General features: G+C 58.7%; 1 protein-coding gene across 1 annotated transcript in view; it reads left to right on the top strand.

Moving 5' to 3' along the window:
- The window catches only part of PPARGC1B (PPARG coactivator 1 beta), a 48,065-nt gene that overhangs the window by 843 nt on the left and 27,176 nt on the right, over positions 1 to 20,046 (top strand). The gene's annotated exons all lie outside the window — the stretch shown is intronic.

Raw genomic sequence — 20,046 nt, 5'->3', positions numbered from 1 at the left:
AGCTCCGGCGGGATCACGAGAGCGAGCCGTGCTGGCTATAGGGCTCGCATGCTTTTCCATTTTGGGGGCTGCAAGAGAGGCGCTATACAATAAACCGGGCAGGAGCCGGAGCCGGGGCTGAGCCCGAGCGCAGCCGCGCATTTCGCAGTCGGCTTGATGAGGCTGCTGCAAGTGGGAAGAGTTTTCTGTAGTTATGTATCATCCCCCCGACCCTTCACTTTCATAACCACGGATTACAAAATAGCTCTGATTGTGAAGGGAGCACATTCATCCCAAGCCTTGCTCTCTCGCCGCTTCAGCCCCGCGGTTGCAAACAGCAGGAGCGTGTGTGTGTGTTTGTGGGGAGCAGGACCAGGGCTTCATCCCGCCGCCGTTTGGGTTCAAAACAAACAAGGGCTCGAGACGTGCTAAATCAGATTTGCCCGCGGTGCGTGTGCCAGACAGAACCAGGCAGGGCTTGCCACCAGCCAGATTGATGTAGTCCCGGCACCTCTGCTCGCCTGCACCAGCGCCAGAGCGCTCCGGCTTGGCACGGGACCGGGCGGCTTCTGGGGGCAGAGCAGGGGGGGAGGCAGCCCGGCTTCTTAACCAACAGCTGCTGACAGGTTGATTACAGCAGAAGGGTCAGGAAAGGTGAGAAGTGGGCCGAGATTTTGTAAGCAGTTTGTGGGGTTTTTCCATTTTATTACTGCCGGGAGAACCATCGGCTTGGAGGAGAGGAGGCTGCTTGTGTGGGACGCTGTCCCTCGGAGTGGGCTGCTTGTGTGGGATGCCATCCCCTGGATGTACGGCAGGAAGGCTGCAGCTCCCACCAGCCCCACCAGCTCCCTGAGCAGGTGAAAGTTCCTGGCTCCACTTCTCTGTAATAACCCTCCTGTTCTCCACGCCTTAACCATGACATAAAAAGCCTTTATGGTTGCAGCACGTGCCTGGAGCCCTGTTTCTCTTTTTCTTGGCTTTTTGGTCAGCATCTGATGTGCCAGTCTAAGACTCTTATTCCAAAAAAGGGACTGCTAAGGGAGCGGGGGGGGGGAAAAAAATCCTACTAATTGTCATCCTTCTCTGGTGCAAGCCCACCATGTTGTGAACATTCCCTGGAAAATTTGGAACTGTGAAATGGCCTGTGCTGAAATGAGACTATGTTTATGAAACGTGCTTGGCCCTGTTTTCTCTCCCTGTCCCCGGCGTGCTCTCTGCAGGAGGAGCAGCACAGGTAGCGCTGGTCCGAAGTCTGCAGGTGCAGGAGGAGAGGAGCAGCGAGGGCAGCGTTGCAGCTCGCTGCAGCTCCCGTGCAGCCCCTCTGTGCTCTCCCGTCCGGCGCCTGCTTTCGATAATTCCATTTCCTCTTCTGTCCCCGCGCACGCTGAGGGGCTCGGGGCTGTGCTGGGAAGAAAAGAGAAAGAAAAAAGAAGAAAAAACAGCCCCCCCTCAGCTCTGATTTGCATGCATTTGCTTAAGAACAGCCTGAAGTTGTAAGCATGTGTTGTGCTTGTACCTTAACCTCTGATGAAACTGGGGGAAGGCTCCAGCCCTGGCTCTGTCACATGCTGCCTTCTAACTGGGAGCGGGAGGCGGGCCGGGCTGCCACTGACGTCTCTCCCCATTACTACTGTACGAGCCTCTGCTTACAACTGGGTTACTGACTCCTCGGTGCAGCCCCAAAACTGCTTCCCCAAAGACCCCAGTGCTCCAGCACGAGAGCAGCCTGCCCTGAGAGGCTGCCATGGCAGGAGGCCACGAGGTGATGAGTAGCAGCCGTTTCCTTCGTGGAAATTTTGAGGAACTGGGACTCTCCTGCTCTCTGGCCCATGCTCCTACCCAGTCCTTGCTTTTGCAGTAGGTTTTGAGAAAGGTGCAGTTGGTGCAGGTGCTTTCTCTCCAGGGGAGGGATCCTGAGCAAGGCTCTCGAGGAGATGCACGGGGAAGGTTTGACAGGGGTATCTGCATCAGTCCCTTATTCATCAGGGTTTGTGCTGAGGGTGCCTGCTAACCTCTATTTACATATTGAGGACAGCGATGATTCACGTGGTACCTGCATTGCTACAGAAAGAAAATCAGGGTTTTTCACTTGATATCTGCCTTTCTCCTGCCAACTCCTTTTCTCTTTTTTCTTTTTTTTTCCCTTTTTTTTTTTTTCCGCAACAAAAAAAAAAAGTGATTTTGTTCTGCTGCGCCTCAAAATGTGTCATTTCTGGGCCTGCTTAATCCATTTTGTGCAACTCTGCTGCTCAGAGGTATGAAGCTGGTTGTAGCTGGTTCATCTGCTGGCACCAGGCACTGGGAAGTGCCAGCCAGGCAGCTCTGCCGAGAGCACCATGGAGCAGCTCTCAGCATCCCTGCGAGAGGCTGGAGCACCGTGCTTCTTACTGCTTCCATTTGTTTAAAAATCTCAAAAAAGTGCAGTGGTGGGGGGGAAAATAAAAAGAAAAAACCAGGCTGCTTTCTCGGAGGGATGTTTAAAGATCACATGAACTGAAATACAATATTCCCTCTTTAACTTCCCAGCCTCCTGCTAACAGCTTAATCCATCGATGAGTGCAGGAGGCACAGCGAGCCAGTGCTGGGTTGGCATTTCTAGTGATGAAGTGGGGGTGCATCCCTAATTTCTGATAGTCCTCACTGAGCTGACCGATATCCTGCTTTTTCTGTGGCTTTTCTCTCGAAGATTTGGAGTGGGTTTGGACAACAGATAGCCCAAGGGTCTGTGCAAAATGCATCCTCAGCTGCATTGCTGCAGTGTGGGTCGAAGGGCTGCTGCAGTGCCAGGGCTGGAGAAGGCTGAAGTTTCCTGGGAAGCAGGGTGGCTGTGTCCTGGAGGCTGTCACCGTGCTGGTGGCTGTCCCCACCACAGCAGAGGCTGCAGAGGCAGGTGAGCACAGCGGAGTCTGAGCTGAGCCATGAGAGGGAAAGCAGCCGGCAGCAGCTGGAGGGAAAGCAGGGAACCTGTCCCTCAGAGCCTCCCCACACACCTGCCTGCCTTTCCCCCGGGATTCTGAGCCGTGTTCCCCACCCTGGCAGTGCCCCAGGGGTGCCCCACGCCGGGGGTTTTCCCCCACCTGCCTGCTGCACATCCCTGCCCTGCTCTCATGCCGTAATGGAAAGGCACCTCTCCAACAGGTGAATAATTAAGGGCTCAGCGAGGGCCTCCAGCAAAGGGAGCTTTGTGAGGGAGAGGGATCTCTCTCACATTAACCTTTCCAATGTCAAAAGCCTTTTTGTAGGGAGGAACTCCACTTACACGAGCTCTTTGGCACGGTTGGTTGTCTAATTAAAAATGCTCTGGGAATGCCCCTTCCAAGCCCAAACTCCTGTTTTTGGGGAATGGGTCCCATGTCCCATGTGCAGGGCTGGGGACAGGGGTGCCACAGGCTGGCTCCTGGCAGATGGTTTGATGTGGTGCCAAGGGCAGGAGCCCACCAGGCTCTGAAATCCCTTTTGATGGGGCTGGGGGCTGCAACAGAATATGGGAGCTGCAGTGCCATCGTGACAGGACAGGGAGAATGGATTCAAACTGAAGAGTAGGGTTAGAGTAGATACTAGGAAAAAATTCTTCTCTCTGAGGGTGGAGAGGCCCTGGCACAGGTGCCCAGAGAGGCTGTGGCTGCCCCTGGATCCCTGGAAGTGGCCAAGGCCAGGCCGGACGGGACCTGAGGCAACCTGGAAAGTGTCCCTGCCTATGGCAGGGGGTGGAATAGATGAGCTTTAAAGTCTCTTCCAACCCAAACAATTCTATGATCCCACGAAGGACACGATTCCCCCTGGCCAGCACGTGCCAGGAGGCTTGGGGCTGGCCATTGTGCAGGGCCAGTCCGTGCTGTTGCTGCCAAACGCCACCACCAAAGCCACCACTCCTGCACGACCATAGCCCTGTGGAGATGGTGTCACCAGAGCGAGGGGCACCGTCCCCGTGGGGCTCTGCAGCACTGGCTCTGCCGGGGAAATGCTGTCCCCAGGCGTGTGGCACTCTCTGGCCGCCGCCGCGGAGCCGGGGCCGTGAGGGGCTGGCAGGGCCTCGGCCGCAGACACGTTTGCCGGAGGATTCGGCTTCAGGCTCCCGCAGCTGAGCCCTGCTCCATGGCAACCCGGCGCGGGCTTATATTTCTCGTGACTGCTTGGCAGCCTGAAGTGATTTAGCAGGGGGGGAACTCTGTGGGCGCCGGAGCCGCCGCCAGCGCGGCCGTGCCGCGGTGACCGCCACGCTCCAGGCCTGTGGGGCTCCAGCTCCCGGCACAGCCCCTTCCCACACCTCAGGAGTGGGCAACAGCCTTGAGTGCCACCACCCTCTGCTGCCTGCAGAGCCACCTTCTCACCAGTGCCTGGACAAGGATGTTCTAGTGCTTGTAGTAAGCAGCCAGGGACTAAAGGTTGAAGTTAATGGGGCGGGTGGTCAGGTGAGGTAGTGACCTACTTCCAGGGGCACCGGCACCGTAGGCACTGGGTGATGGCCCAGCCAATGTGTTTCCCTTCCCTTATCGCTCAGCCCTTCTGCTTTTCAGCACTTTTCAGCACTTTTCCTGAACTCTGGCTCACAGATTATTATTTATCTATTTATGGCGGTTGTGGGGGTTTTTTATTGGTTTTTTTTTGTTGTTTTTTTTTCCTTTCAATAACGGGAACGTCCAAGAAACGCCGAAGGACTTTGCACAGATCTGGCTGCGCTCAGGGTCTTGTCAGCCCTGTCCTTATCCAGCCCCGTCTCGCTGCACTTCCCCACGTGGAGGCAACAGCCTAAGCCGAGCTGCTGCATTAAACCAGTTCACTTCTCAATTAACACAGGGAAAAGTAAAAGCTGGAAATCTCCTTTGGCCCTGGAAGATCTGGAGAGCCCCCGGAGGAGGGGTTCTTCACGTGGGAAGTGTGGTATCTGCTGTGGGGGATGTGGAGAGGCTGTGACAGCCCTGGGGACAGGGCCCCATCCAGTAGCCAGAGTAACCTTTGATCTCTGCCGGCTCTGGGCAGCCATGTGGGGCTTAGGGAAAATACTTCCCTTATCTCACATCCCACTGTCCCAGGGCAAAGCAGGCTCTGGGAGCTGGGTGGGCACCCCAGCACCAGGAGCTTCCTTGGGGGAGCATGGTGATGCTGAAGGGTGCCAGGAGCTTTTTCCATCCGTGTCCCCATGGCCCCCTGCCCACCCAGCAGCTGGCAAGAGGAGCCTGGCGATGGGGACAGAGGCTGGAGAGACCATCCAGAGCTGATGTGACACTTCTCCCCTCCCCTGGGATGAGCAGCACATGCTTTATATGGATGTTTTTGTGCTGAGGTGGCGCCTCAAGCTCTCGCAGGGACTCCAGTTGCAGGGCAGCAGCGTATCTTTACTGAGATGCATTTTCTGAATTCTTCCTGTGCGCCCTGCGGCCGCAGCCCCTCTGCTGAGCCAGGGCCAGGCCCCTCGGTTCCTGTTTCAGTTTGCTGAGTTTCTCTCGGGGAGCAGAAGCTCACGCTGCTGTCACTTCTGCTCCCCGCTTTGTCTGGGGAGGCTGCGGGACCCGGTTTGTCCCCGGAGTACGGGGGGAGCGCTGTGGGAAGTGTCATCCTTTCGTCCCCGCTGCCAAGATCTGCCTTCCCCACCTATTCCCCGAGGAACCCTCATTTCCTAATTTTCATGGACGTCAAGAGCAAGGAAATCCTGTGGCGAGGCCGAGCCGGGGCTGCGGGCCCGAGCCGGGCCAGCCGGCGGGGCTGTGGGGATGGAAGGAAGCCCAGCTGCCTCTCCTCATGTTTGTTCTCCTCCCTCCCGAGCCCTGCAAGGGGGGATGTGGCATTCACAAGTGACAGCTGGGGGACCTGGCTGTCCTGCCACGAGGTGACCCGTGGCTGGAGCAGCCCCAGCTGGCCCGGGGGGTGCAGGGGAGATGCCGAGCAGCTTTTCTGCTCAGCCTTCCTTGCCTTTTTTCTTTTTTTTAGGCGAGCTCCTAGGTAGGAGGGAGGCGCGTTATTATTTTTTCATGAAGGAAGTGCATGTGTAGCTGCAGGGTGCTGAGGAGGCTGCCATGACCCCCTTGCATGCACACAGGGCTGGCAGGGCTGGCTTGGAGCTGGGACCAGCACTGGTCACAGCTGTGCAGGTGCCGGGGTGACAGCGAGGAGCTGGAGGTGACAAACACGGCACTCACAGCTCTCCTGGAAGGATGAAGCAGGGCCAGGCTCTGGCTCTCTTTCCCCTGCAAAGGCCAGGACGGTGCCAGCACGGTGTGGTGACGCTGGTGGCCACAGTCCTGGGCTGGGAGCAGGGAGAGATCCGATATTCCCCTGGCTGGGTGTGGGATTGAGGCTCACAGACAGAGCTGGCCAGGGGCTGCACCTCGGTTCATGCAGGCGAGCTGCCAGTCCCCGCTCCTGCCACGCACAGCCACCGGGCACCAGCGCCACGGGGCTGAACTTTGTCCAGCTTTAGTCCTCTGTCCTGATTTCTTGGCGCTTTCCCTGCCTCGCTGCAAATGTTTGCAACTTCCACGGCCCTTGGCTTCCAGCTAATTAAACTTTGCATTCCTGTTGGCTTCCTGCAAACCGAGGCTGCTGAGCTGCTTCCCTTTGCCCTGGGCTCAGGGACCTGCGGCTCTGCCCTTTGCCAGGTGTGTGTGGCTCAGGGCCACCTTCCCACATCTTAATGACAGGAGGATTTTCAAACCTTCCCTCGAACAGCATCAGCCCCAGAGCTCTGCAGAGCTGGAGATTTAAACCACCGGCATCATTTCTTCTTTTCAGCAGGCTTGCACACAGTCACGACCAAACCGTGCTGATAATGAAAAGGAAAAAAAAAAAAAATCGCAATTTTTTTTCTTAAAAAGGAAGTTTCTGTTTCTGTGTGGGCCCCACAGGGAGGCTGGCGCATGCGGGTTTCGAGTGCTAGAACCCATTTCCCAGGTAACAGAACTCAAGCCTGTGAGAACTGTGTGGTTTTCTCAGGCTGAAAGGTTGGATGGTATTTGAGCTGCTTTTTTTTTCCCTTGTTGCCGTGTCCTTTTAAGAAGGAATAAGTATGTCTATTTATATATATTTTGAAAATGAAAGCACGTGGTCCATGTCCCCAGAAACCCTCACGGTACACGTTGTCACCCAGCTCTGGGGGAACACTGCTTTGCTGGTGACCACCCCCAGCCCACCCCAGCAGCTGAACTGGGGAGCAGCCCCAGGAGCTTGGGGTGAGCTGTGCTCAGTGTGCAGGACATTGTCTTGGGAATTCTCCATGGGATCAGAGGCTTCGGGATGTGGAAGTGGATGCAGCAGGAAGGAAGTTGGTAGCTGAGAGGAGAGCGATGTCACGGAGAGTGTTGGGACAGCATGGATGGGAAGGGCTGGAGCTGCTCGCTTTATTTACTCCTGTTAACTCCTCCTGCCCATGCTTTGAGTGGTGCTGCCTGACCTGCCTGCAGTGCTGGCTTCTCCATTCCTCTGCCAGGACTCTGGGATGCAGAGTGGTTTCCCTGGGAAGAACCGAGGGTCTGCTTGCCCTGGCTGCCTCCTGTCAGTGTCCACCCCAGTGTCCACCAGTGCCCGCTGCCTTTCTGCCCAGAGGAGCTGGAAACCCGCCTGCACATCCAGCTGAGTCAAAAATACATGAAAGGCAGATTATCAGGGGGAGACTGTCCTCATCTCTGCCGCTCGCTTATGGCAGTGCAAGGACCTGGAAATACAGCTTTCAAGTTTCTCTCTGTATTTATGTAACCCAAACGAACTCTTTTTTGGAAAGAGCCACTCTGTCTCATTTAGATACCTAAATATAGCAGCTGCTCCGGGGGGAGGATTAGCCTGCGAGTGCCCTGGCGGGTATGGGACCTTTGTGCACGAGTGTTGGGGGGAGTTTAAACCTCATTCACTGGGGCCTGGGGGGATTATTCCCCTTGCCATTATCAGGACGGGCTTGCAGTGTTCCGGATCAGCAGGGAGCTCATGGCAGTGACCGGCTTGGGAAGCACAAACCTGTGGAGATGTGGATTGGAAGGTTTTTCCTAAAAAAAGCCTTTTGAGGCCAGGGTCCATCTATGCCCAAACACACTGTTTGTTACTGTGCCGTTGCCTCCCCTTGGAGGGAGGATCTGTGCTCCAAAGCACTGAAGCAGAGCTGAGTTATGGGGTGAAACTTCCACATCCAGCCCTGCCAAAGGGCACCTTGGGGTGATCAGTCAGGGCTGTTGGAGAGGAATCACCCCCACAGCGTGGTGCTGGGTGGAAAGACAGGGAAGCGCAAGGGTCCTTCTGCCCACAGGTGCACCTGAGGCAGCAAAGCCCTTGAGCACCTTTAGGGAAAGATGTGGGACCAAGCCTTTGAAATGCCAAGCTCAGGGACGCCCCACAGGTGCCATTTCCCTTTGCCAGGGATGTTCACGGACATTCAGGGACACCCACCCTCCTGGGCAGCAGGGCCTGTGCGCTGGTCCGAGATTCAGGCGTTGGCAGAATCCAGGCACTGTGCACATCCCATGGACCCTCTTCTGCTTCTTCACACACAGCAGAGCTCTTTGCCTGTGGAGTGAGCACGAGAGATGGATCTGACCATGTGGTGTGGGGGGGCTCTCCTGCACCCCCTGGCACCAGCCAGGCTTGCACCTTGCACCAGGCTTTGACACAAACCGAGCTGCTCAGAGGTGCACAGGGTGACCTTTGCTTTTGTCTCGTAACACTTCCAACTGCCCTGTGGTGGGGGTGCACTGTGTCTCTTCCAAGGAAGTGGGGAGCAGCAGTTTGCATGTGTGTGCTGGTGTCCCAGGGACTTGGGGACACGTGCTGCAGGAGTCTCTGCAGCTGGCTCGTTTTTAAGAGTGTGGAGAGGCCACCCTTGTGTTTCCCTCTGCTCCCGCCTGCTTTGCAGCGCTGGCACAAGAGCAGCTCCCCAGGCCGGTGCTGCTGCAGGGGCTCCTTGGGATTTGGAGACACGCAGGAGCTGCCTTGTGTGTTCTGCAGGAAAGCAGAGGGTCCCTCGGCTGTTGGAGCACTGCCCCTGTGCTTTTGGTGTTGCTTCCTTTGCACACAGCTGCTCTGCCTCCCTGCACACCTCATCCCCCATCCCTGCCCCTCAGTGTGCCCAGCTCAGAGCTGTGCTGGCTCCTCTGCCATCCCCCCGGGGCAGGAGCCACCTGGCCAAGCCGTGGGACCCCAGGGATGTGTCAGTGAACACCTGCGTGCTGGCTTCACACGGTGCCCTTGGACAACCTTGCGCAGCGATGTCCCCTCAGCTCCCTTTGCACAGCAGGAGCGGGCAGGTCCTGTTTGGGCGATGCCCTGCTCAGGTCTGTGTTGCTGGGCCCTAGCAGGGTGCAGGTGAAACAGAGAAGGCCGTGCAGTGGAAGGGGTGAGGGCACAGCGGGGATCCACACGGAGGGCTCGCAGTGTGCCCAGGATCCCCCAGCTCCCTGGCAGATGGCTGCAGCCCTCCCGCCCCGCTCCGAGGAATACAAATGTGCGGCAGATACGGTTACCCGGCCCCGGCAGCGGTGTTGGCTTTCATCTAGATCGATATCCCTGCCGGCCTGCGTCTGCGGGAGCGCTCAGCTGGCCTGCCCGGGAGCAGACACCTGCCGAGGCTCTGCTGCAGCCCCTGCCCGTCCGTGTGTCCGGCTGCCTCGGCGTGGAGGCAGCGCCGGTGCCGGCCGCAGCGCCGCTGCCGCGCTGTCCGGCTCCGTCATGCGTAAAATGTAATAAATAGGGCCATAAGCCTTTTACAAAGTCTATTTCCACTCTTGGATCCGGGATTTAATGCATGGCTGCTTAGAGAGGCTGAGGATTTCAGGGGTCAGCAAGGCTAATTGCACTGCTGGAATAAAAGGGTGCGCGGCGAGGATCCTGCGCTCCGGCGGGAGGGGGTGCCGGGGGTCCCGGCTCCCTGCCCGCCACCCCGGCTCTGTGCGCTCCCTGCCAGCAGCCAGGGAATGCCACGGCCACAGGTGGCAGCTTGGCAAGGGTTGGGGTCCCCAGGGAGCGCTTTTTGGGGCTGGGGAGGCCGAGCCAGCTGGGGAGTCACATGCTGCAGGTGTTCGGTTCCCCGGTGCTCCGCGGTGTCCCTGTGTGTCTGACCAGGCACGGCTGGCTGGAGCACTTGATCTTAGATTACCTGTAAGCCAGGGAAAGCCTCTGCGGGGCCAAGGGCCAGTGAGGATCAGGGCTGTCCCGGTGCCAGCGCAGCCCTGGCATGCAGTGTCTCCTTCAGCTGCAGAGAGGAGCTGGGTACCACCCTGCCAGGCTGTGCCAGCAAGTCCCAGTGCCACAAACTGGGATGTGAAGGGATGTGTGTCCTGCTGCCGGGGAGACAGCCCCACTAGGAATAGAAATGCAGTGCGGGGGGAGAGCCTGGGGCACAGACCTGGTGGGTGCTGGGTGGCCCGCACAGGGCTGGGGGTCAGGACCTGGACAGAGCTTTCCCAGAGGTGCCAGGCAGGGGCCGATGGGATGTGCAGGCTCTGAATCACCAGGACAACTGGCAGCCACACACACCCTGCGAGGCGAGGGGGACCCAGATGCCCCGAGGCTGCCGGGTCCGCGCCCCGTGCCAGCCGCTCGCTCTGGCAGGGCTGTGCCGCCGGCCACGGCAGACGGAGGACGCCAGCTCCGCTCAGTGACTCCGCTGGCTGATCCCGTCATCTCCATCTCGCGCCAAGTGCTGAAGTCACCATGGAAACCGGCATGGCAGCAGCCTCGCCAGCATCCTCACTCGGAGCGCCCGGCCGGTGCCGCGCCGGTGGCGGGTGAGCAGCCTCGGCCACCGCTGCTGCTCCCCGTTCCTCGGGGATGCACATGGAGCCCTTCCCCGAGCTGTGGCAGGGCCCGTTAGCACTCCTTCATCCCGCAGAGCCTCGCAGGAAGCACAAAGCAAAAGGCCAATAGTGTCACTATTAATAGTACCTGCTCACAAAGTTATCTTCAGCTGCTCCCACCTTCATTCAGAGCAGCCATGGCACGGGCCTGACTCGACACCCTGCTGCTGGAGTGGCTTTGAGGTAACCCCGGCATCCCCAGGTGCCCCACTCTCCTGGGCTGCCACCACTCACTACCTTTCCTCTGCCTGTGGAAACCTTTCCCTGTAGTGGGAAATGGAGATGGATTTTTTTTTTTTTTCCCAGGGCTCATTTTTTTTGTGGTGACCGTAACTCTGAACTCTGCTTGCCTTTTCCTCTCCTCCCACGTCGCTCCTGTGCAGCAGGGTTGTGTCTTGCCAAAGGCTTTTTCCCTGGAGCATCCCTGCTGGAAGTCCTCGCTGGGATTTTGCTTGATCAGTGGAGGAGGCAGTGCGTGAAGTTGACTATTGGGGACGGAGCATTTTCTGCTTGGATTTCAGTGGGTGTTTTCATAGGTTTCAAGCTGTGGTCCACCCTTCCCAGCATCTTTCATCTCCAGAGCTCATGCAGCTCCTGGGAGGGTGCAGGGCTTTGAAAGGGCTTTGAGGATTCAAGGGCTCATCCCACTGCTTTGAGGCAGCATCTCCCACCGTTGCCAGGGGAAGGCCTATTTCTCCTATTCTTGAACTCGGCAGTCCCTGAGTTCCTCAGGTTCCTGGGTTAATCTGTTCCTGCCTTTAATGAGCTGCCTCATTAAAGTGTTTTTCCCTAATAACCAACCCTCCGGGCTGGGTGATGTTCAGCTGCAGACAACTGGAGACCTGCAGGCTGCAAAGGGCTGTGTGTGGGGTGCAGGATGAGCACCATCCCTCTTCTCCCACATGGTGCCAAAAGGGCTGTGAAGGGAGCAGCCCAAAGCACCCCAAACCTGCCTCTCCTGGGCTCCAGCACCAGATTTACTGCACCCACAAACTACAGGGCAGGCTGAACTGGGGGTGGCACTGCCCAGTTGGCATGGAGCAAACTGGGGATACTGGGACTAACCCATCCTGCTGCAGAGTCCTACAAAATGTTCTTACCCAGGGATGTGCAGCACTGGGGCTGTGGGACATCACCTTAGGAGCCAGACCTGTGGGTGCATGCCTGCACTCCTTGGGCTGGGAGTCATCTGCCCAGCCCTAATGAGGGGGTTTGAGCTGCTTGGTGCCTGGGAGCTGATCCGGCTGGTTTGGATAAATGGAAGTGGGAATCTCCCTCCTGAGGGCCTGCTCTGTGTGGAGGAGTGCACACACAGCTTGCAGCCGTGGCCTCCTGGGAACATCCATCCTGCAGGCATCTCTCCCAGCTGGTCCCCTTGTCCTGCAGGCATCTGTCCCACCTGGTCCCCTTGTCCTGCAGGCATCTGTCCCACCTGGTCCCCTTGTCCTGCAGGCATCTGTCCCACCTGGTCCCCTTGTCCTTGGTGGCTTGCCCTGGGTGAGCAGCCTTGGAGCAATGGCCACCAAGCAGAGCCTGTGGTGAGGCCACAGCCCCCGTCCCCAGGCCGTGGTTTTTAGGGTGTCAATGATGCAAGGCAGGAAGGTGCCTGGTTCTGGGGCTGCTCTGTTTATATTTAGCTGACCCAGTTGCTGAGCAGGGGCTGCTGGTCCCTCCTGGTGCTGCACTTGGGGTGCTGCAAGGGAATGCAGCAGCAGCATCCGGCTGGGAGCACAGGGCTGGGCTGCATCCCTGCATCCTGCATCCCTGCATCCTACATCCCTGCATCCCTGCATCCTGCATCCCTGCATCCTACATCCCTGCATCCCTGCATCCCTGCATCCCTGCATCCCTGCATCCCTGCATCCTACATCCCTGCATCCCTGCATTCCTGCATCCCTGCATCCTTGCATCCCTGCACCCCTGCATCCCTGCATCCCTGCATCCTTGCATCCCTGTATCCTGCATCCCTGCATCCCTGCAGCCTGCTCTGGAAGGGCTGGACTATGCTGGCACCCACTCTGCACCCCAGATCCCCCAGGGAAGGAGGAGCTGCTCATGCCCCAGCAGAGGTGGAGAGGCAGCAATTGCTGCCGGAGGGAGCAGCCCAGGGTTGTGCACAGGCTGAGGCAGGATCAGGCAGTGCTCAAATTCCTGGAGGAATCCCATGGGGTTCTCCTGCCTCTCCAGCCTCAGCTCACCCTGCCAGCATCCTGCTGCTGTGTGCGGTGGGTGCTGCCGCTGCGTGAGGGGCTTGAGGGAGCTCCTGGAAAGCGTTGGGCTGCCAAAACACATCCTCTCAGTGCCAAGCACCTGCGAGGCAGCTGCTTCCCCAGGGCAGGAAGGAGATAAAAGGAAAATCTCTTTCAAAGGCAGGGTGGCCTCCTCCCCAGAAGCAGGGCGTGTGGCCAGGATGCTTTCCCGAAAAGAGCCGCTATCCCTGCCTAGCTGCCTGTGAGGGGCTGGAGGGGACACGGTGTTCCCATCCTGATGTCCCCGTGGCTGGCTGTTTCCAGGGCTGTTGTGGTTGGCACACCTGGAGAAAGGCGAGTCCCCAAGGCAGGTCAGAGCAAAGCACTTGCTGCGGAAAGGGAAATTAATTATGGGCACTTCGCTGTACTCCAAGTGACTGCAAAGGCTGATGTTTCTCCTGTTGGCTGATAAACTAATTGTAATGGCAAAACCTCAACAAAAGCCAGGCTCTTAAATGCTTTCTTAATTAATAATTCTCAATAATCACTTGACGTCAATGACCAATTAAAACTTTGGAGAAGGGAAGTTGTTGTTAAGTGCCCGGTACCTTTGCTCCTCCAGTCGCCGCAGCTCTGATGAATCCTGCAGAAAAGCACCGGGAAGGCCAAGCCCGATGTTTTTAAAGGAAAACATTAAGCAGGAAAAACGTGAATATTCACGTGAATGTCCACAGGGACAAGAGGAGGGAAGCTGAGCAGTCACTTGGCTCTGCTGCTCCCTGCTGAGCAGCCAGCAAGGGATGGCAGTGCAGGTACCCAGAGGGGTGCAGGGGTGCCCCTTTCCTTCCCCTCTGGTGTGCTGAGCCCCCAGGGGCAGCACGAGTGGAAGGGCATCTTTTCAGGGAGCCCATATTCAAGGGGTCTTTAAAGTCCTGCTGAATGTCCTGTCCTGTGGTGGGTCACCTCCTTTATTTGTCATGTGCCTCCTTCTTCTCCTTCTCTTTCTCCTCCTCCTTCCCACAGCCTGTCTGAGGTCAGCATCTCCCAGGCCTGAAAGCATCACCAGCTGGATTTTACTGGGTAGGAGTTGAGTGGTACCCAATCCTTGGACTGTTAAGTGGAGCCTCTGGAAAGCTGCCATTCATCTCCCTGCAGTGCTCCTGGCTGCAGCACAGTGCTGGCAGGGTTAATGTCCTCCTCCTCCTCCTCCTCCTCCTCCTCCTCTTCCTTCTCCTCCTTCTCCTCCTTCTCCTCCTGCTCTCAGCTTCACAGCCATCTTAAAACTGCTGGAGCCAGAGCTGTGCACTCCCTGCTCCCACTCCTTTTACAGTATGGGCTGGCTGGCCAGGGAGCCCGGCCGGCTCCTGCATCCATCCAACTCTTTTCCTTCTTTGGATGTGCCCTGCTCTGGCTGCCCGGGCGCTGCCTCCCTCCCACGGCACCCCGAGGGGTGATGCTCGGGGCCAGGGGCTGCCCGGGGCTGGGCTCAGCAGTGCCAGGGTCAGATTTTTGCCCGTGTTTCTCCAGGATGGCTCTGGGTGTGTGCCAAGGTGGATGCCAGCAGCTCCCGGGCACCGATGGCACGGAGTGAGCGCTTTATACCCTACAAATCCCTTGGTGGGTGTTAGGAAAATCCTCCCCGGGGAAGGCTGGGACAGGGGCACGGTTGGTAGCCAAAGGAGGGTGAGGAGCATGGCACAGGGTGGGAAGAAGCTTTGTGGCAGAGCATCCCATCGAGGATGGGCACGGGGCTCCTCCCAGCAGTGGGGAAGAAGCAGTGGGAAGCCCTCAGAGGGCAGAGCCTCAGGCAGGCAGGCTCTGCTCCCCACTGAACGCTTCCCCTGCCTGTCCCCCCTCCCAGCTGGGCTCGGGGGTCCCGGGGGTGTTGCTGACCCGGCCCTCTGTGTGTCAGGACAGCAGCAGCACGTGCTCCTGGCTCTGTAACCCCAGCGTGGCCTCTTACCCAAATACCAACCACTGCCCAAGGGTTTATGCCCCTCCTGAACCGGGGGAAAGCAGGGGAAAGGCCTCTGGGGCAGAAACAGAGTGTCCCTGTGTCCCCTCTGTGCTGCTTCAGCAGATGTCAGCACAGGGAGGAGGAAGATGTCACCCGGGGATAACATCTGGGGATTTTTTGGGCTGCTGAAAGTCCGTGCACAGGATGGTGCCTGAAAAGGGAGTGAGGGGAGAAGGGGGAGCAGCCCCAAAAGGCACAGCGAGGTTTTTGGTGCTGCAGGTCCCCGTGGGTCACTGCTGCAGGAGCAGCCTCTCTGCAGCCCCCATGGCAATGGGGACCCTGGGGGGGGCAAGAACCCGTCATTCCAAGTGGCTTTTTCATGAGCCTGGTGCTGTCCCTGTGTGGGGACAGCAGCCTGGGGTAGGAGATCACTCGTGTCCCTGGACATTGGCTGCACCAGGATCAGTGTCCAGCCAGGGCTGCTCAGAGCAGGGACTGTCACCTGTGTCCCTGCTGGGGGGATGCTCAGGGGGCTGTGTCCCCCGCTCCCAGTGCCCAGGTGTGTGAGGCTGGGTGTGGGAGGGTGCAGCAGGAGGGCCAGGCGGCTTCCCAGTCCCTTCCCAAGAGGGTGGCACGGGCACGGTGGGCACCAGGCTCCATCCCATTGCCCCCACGGAGCGTTTGCAGCCCCAGCAGACCCCACAGCTTGTGTGAGACCCTCGGGAGGTGCTGGGAGCGGTGTGTGGGGGGCAGCACTGCTGCTGCAGTGGGTCCAGCTGCTCTCCAGCAGCGGAGCTTTAATGGCTTAACCCTCTCCTGGCACCTCCCGCTTGGCTGCCGTGGGGGAAGGCTGGGGAGCTGGGGGCCGGTTCCTTTGGCCAGGGCTGTGCTGGTGGGGCAGGGGGCTGGCAGCAGGGCTGTGGCCACCCAGGGAGCCCGGTGTCCCAGTGTGAACTGGCCGGGAGCCCCGGGAGGCGGGATGGATGCCTGGAGTTCCGTCCCGCTTGGCCCCGTCTCAATGGGACTCGGTGCCAGGAGTGGGGAGATGGCTGCTGCCAGTCCCTGCAGGGCCACAGCCCAGCCTGGCTGCCTGGCCATGCAGGCCATCCCTTCTTTTCACCCTTTTCTCCCAGATGTGCTGATGGAGGCTCCCAGGCCTGCTGCCAGAGGATGGGTGCCTTTCCTGTGGCTCCCCTGCTGCCAGAACTCAGGGGTGCCTCCTCACCCGAGCCAGCCACGGGTGCCAGTGCTCAGCCTGGCTGCACTTGCTGTCTCCCTGGCACCACAGGCAGGGCACCCTGTGCCAAGCACCCGGCTCACACCAGGATTCATCTCTCTGTTGCACATCCCAGAGGGAGGGAGATGGAGGCCTGGTGCTCGATGGTACCCATGGCTCCCTGCCCCTCCTGACTCTCTGCTCCATCTGTGGCTGGTTTGGTTGGGGAAGATCCCTGGATTTTGGCAGCAGGGAAGCCACAGGAGAGGCACCCATCCTTTGCTGAGCTGGGTACCACTCCTGCACTCAGAAGGAGCAGGGCCCCCCTTCCCACCCAGGCAGGACCCGCTCGTGCCAGCACATCTAAACCCTTATGGGATGCAGAGTCGGGGATTTAGACTCGGTCTCATCTCTCAGGAGACACCCAGGGGAAAAGGTTTGTGGATTATTTTATGCTTTGCACCCTGTTTGGGCCAGTGTGAGCCTGTGGATGTGTCCAGGCAGTCCCAGCCATGGGTGAGGGGAGCATCAGTGCAGCCCCTGGCTCCTCTCACACCAAACCCAGCAGCTGCAGGATAATAAATGAGGAGTCTATATTTAGACGCTGTGTCTGGAGCAGCGTCACGGCGTTGCCAGAGGGTTTTACCATTCACCACAGGCAGGTTTCCCTGCTCCTCCAGCTCCATGCCACCTCTGCAGAAAAGCTCATCAAAGACATCCAGCTGGAAAAGCATCCTGAGCAGAAAAACTGATACCTGCACAAAATCTCAGCACCCGCCGAGGGATGACAGAGCAGAGCATTCCAGGGAGCCTTGGAAGGAGCTGGCTCAGGGCCCGTTTTGTTTGGCAAAGGTTTTATTTTGTTGCACAGGATTTTGTAGTGAAGAAAACAGGGATGGAGCCATCCCTTGTGCCACCCCAGCCCGGTGTCAGTTCCTGTCCCACCTGGTGCAGCCAGGACAGCTCTCATCCCACGGAGCTGCTGCTCCCTGTGGTCCCTAAACCCCCCCAGCAGCCTGGCTGTGCCAGGAGCAGCTGATGCTGGGGAGGGGACAGTTCCCTGATGTGGCTGCCAGGTCGGTGGCAGTGCCTGGTAATCCGTGCTGAAATTCGAGGAGAGGCTGGAGTGTTGTGCAAAGGTGGAGACCCCCATGCAGAGCCAGGCTGGGCTCTCCTGGCATCCCAGAGTGCAAGGTTGGTACTGCCTTGGGAATGAGGAGATTTGCATGAAGATTCCTGGTGCTTGGATCTGGGTTTTTTCCTGTATTTTGCAATGGCAGAGGATGTGGGGAGCAGATGCTGTCTGCTGCTGGTTCCTCCTAGCCTGAGGAGACTTTCTCCAGGCAAAGCCAAGCACGGAGCCATTGCCATGAGGTGTGAGTGGCAGAGGCAGCTGGTGACAGCAACAATGACCAGCTCTGCCCAAGCCTTCCTTTGTGGCTCACAGCACCAGGACTTTTTTCCTGCATCCTTCCTTCCATCCTTTTGCTTGGGTTCCTGCACCTCCCAGCGATGGGAATTGCCAGTGTGAGCACAATGCTGGGTAAAACTCACCAGCAATGGGGCAAACAGCCCCTTCCCCCTGCTGCACCCCAGGGCTTGCACAGCCCCAGATCTCTGCTCCCAGCTGGGCACGATGGAAGCTGGGGCTGCCCTGGATCCCTGGCAGTGTCCAAGGCCAGCTTGGCCAGGGCTTGGAGAAACCTGGGGTATGGAAGGTGTCCCTGCCCATGGCAGGGGGTGGAACAAGATCTTTAAGGTTCCTTCCCAGTCCAAACCATGCCATGATTCTGTGAAGGACTCATGGGCAGCTCCCCTGTGCCCACCCCAGCAGCACAGGGACACCCAAGGAGGACACCCCAAGGACACTCCAGTGGCAGAGCTGGCTCACAGCTGAGCTGGGGGAGAGCAGCACACAGTGCTGGGGGTCATCGAGCCCCCTGCCTGCCCCCCACATCCCGGGGCACCCCAGGGAAGGACGGCCCCTCACCCACGGCAGGCGTGGGGACAGAGGCACCCACAGAGCTTGGGCAGCTGCCCTGGGCACTGGCAGCCGTTTGGGAGGAGGAGGAGGAGGAGGAGGAGGAGGAAGGCACCTGACTGCCAGGCAGGAGTCCAACTAGTTGAAACAGCTCCCGTTGTGGTTTGCATAAGCAATCCTGGCTGGGCCAGCTCTGGGCACACACGGTGTCTCACCGGGGCTGGCAGTGGGGCTGGCTGAGGTGGCACCGTGCCCTTTGTGCCCTGCTGGAGGTCAGGGCTGCCTGTTCTCCCCCAGCCCCAGCAATGGGAGCTGTGGCCCAGCAATGTCCCTGTGAGTCCCCCTGCTGTGCCACACCGAGCACAGCCTGGTCCTGCTGCCCTCTGCCTCCCTGTGGACCCCTCCAGGGTGGCACTGGGGGCTCTGACAAGGACACCTGGCCACGATCCCGCATGGCAGCCCCTGACACGGAGGCAGCAGAGGAGAGGGATGGATAAAAGCGAGAAATGGAGCTGCTCACATGACTGGGGAGCTGGTGCCAGGCACTGGGGCCATGCAGAGTGCATGGAGGTGGCACACCAGGCCAGGGGTCAGGAGCCCTAACCCACACCTGTCCTGCACAGGGTTTCAGACCTGCTGGGATGTGGCACTGCCAGGGGAGAGGTGGTGCCCCCCGCACCAGAGGGGACCCCTGGCTCTGATGCTCCCATGCCAGAGGTGCCTGCTGGGTCAGATCAGTTCCTGCAGGATTCAGGGCTGGATTTCAGACCAGCCTGCCCTGGGGTCTCTTCTGTTGATCCCTGGAGTAGCTGGGGTCAGAACTAGGGGCGACAAGGCTTGGGGGCAGGCAGGCTCAGGGCAGGGTGGTGAGGGAGCCGGCACAGCACATGGAGCAGTTAAAGGATCTGATTTTCTGTAAGAGCTCATGCTTGTGGGCTTCACCCCAACTGGTTTGGGAGGAACAGAAGGGCCCCCAACTGGTTTGGGAGGAGGAGAGGGGCCCCAAACCTCAGCTGCTGCTGCAGGGAGCGGCCAGACCCCTCCTCTCATGCCCTGTTGGAGCCTGCCTGGGGTTTTGGGGAGGGGAAAGGTGTGGTCCCTCACAGGAGAGAATTTGAAATAGAACAAAGCTTTGTGTATGTGGGTTTGCATGTACTCCTGAGGGAGCTTCATGCCCTCATAGGGCTTTTTCTATCTGGAGATCTTGGAGCAGTTTCTTTCCAGGTGAGTCAGTTGTTTGCAGAGTAGGAAGCCTGAGGAAAGCAGGTTGGCAGCTCCAGGCTGTGGCTCCCAGAAATTCTTCCTGCAGAACTAAAAGGCAGGGACAGAGCCCAGCCCTGGGGCAGGTGGCCTGGCTGGGACACCTGACAGTGCCCAGGAGCAGACCCGGACACAGCAAAGCCTTGTGCAGCCCCAGGAAATCCCCAGAGCAAACAGGTTGTGCTGCTGGAAACACTGCCCAGAGGTGCTGCTCACCTCCACCATCCACCTGTGAGCGTGTCCCTGCATCCACAGACCTGCTGGGACCTGCTCTCCTCTCACCTTCCCCCAGCCTCAGTTTTCCCACAGAATTGGAGTGGTATCAATATTGATAATCACTTTATCCTGGGGCTCCCTGATGCCCACCTGGAGAATCCCCAGCTGTCAGCATTCCCCTTCCCCAGCAGCATTCTGGGCACAGTGGTGTCAGAGCAGAGGCACGAGGTGACCATGCTGGATGGTGACAGTCCCCTCTGGCCAGGACACATCCAGGTGCTGTGCAGAAAATGGGCAAATAAATCATTTATTTGGGTGTAGTGGGATGGGGGAGGAGAGGGAGCCCCTGACTGAGGAGGAGAAGTGGGGATCCCCCTCTGGCTGTCCCCAGGTGATGAGGACAGGGAGCTGCAGGGTGCCAGGTGATGTGCAGGAGTTGCCCTGCAGCACTGAGGGGTGGCCAGCAGAGCCTGGCA

This window comes from Poecile atricapillus, chromosome 13, assembly GCF_030490865.1.
Source record: "Poecile atricapillus isolate bPoeAtr1 chromosome 13, bPoeAtr1.hap1, whole genome shotgun sequence".
NCBI classification, from domain to species: Eukaryota; Metazoa; Chordata; class Aves; order Passeriformes; family Paridae; genus Poecile; species Poecile atricapillus.
This window is presented reverse-complemented; position numbering and strand designations above follow the sequence as displayed.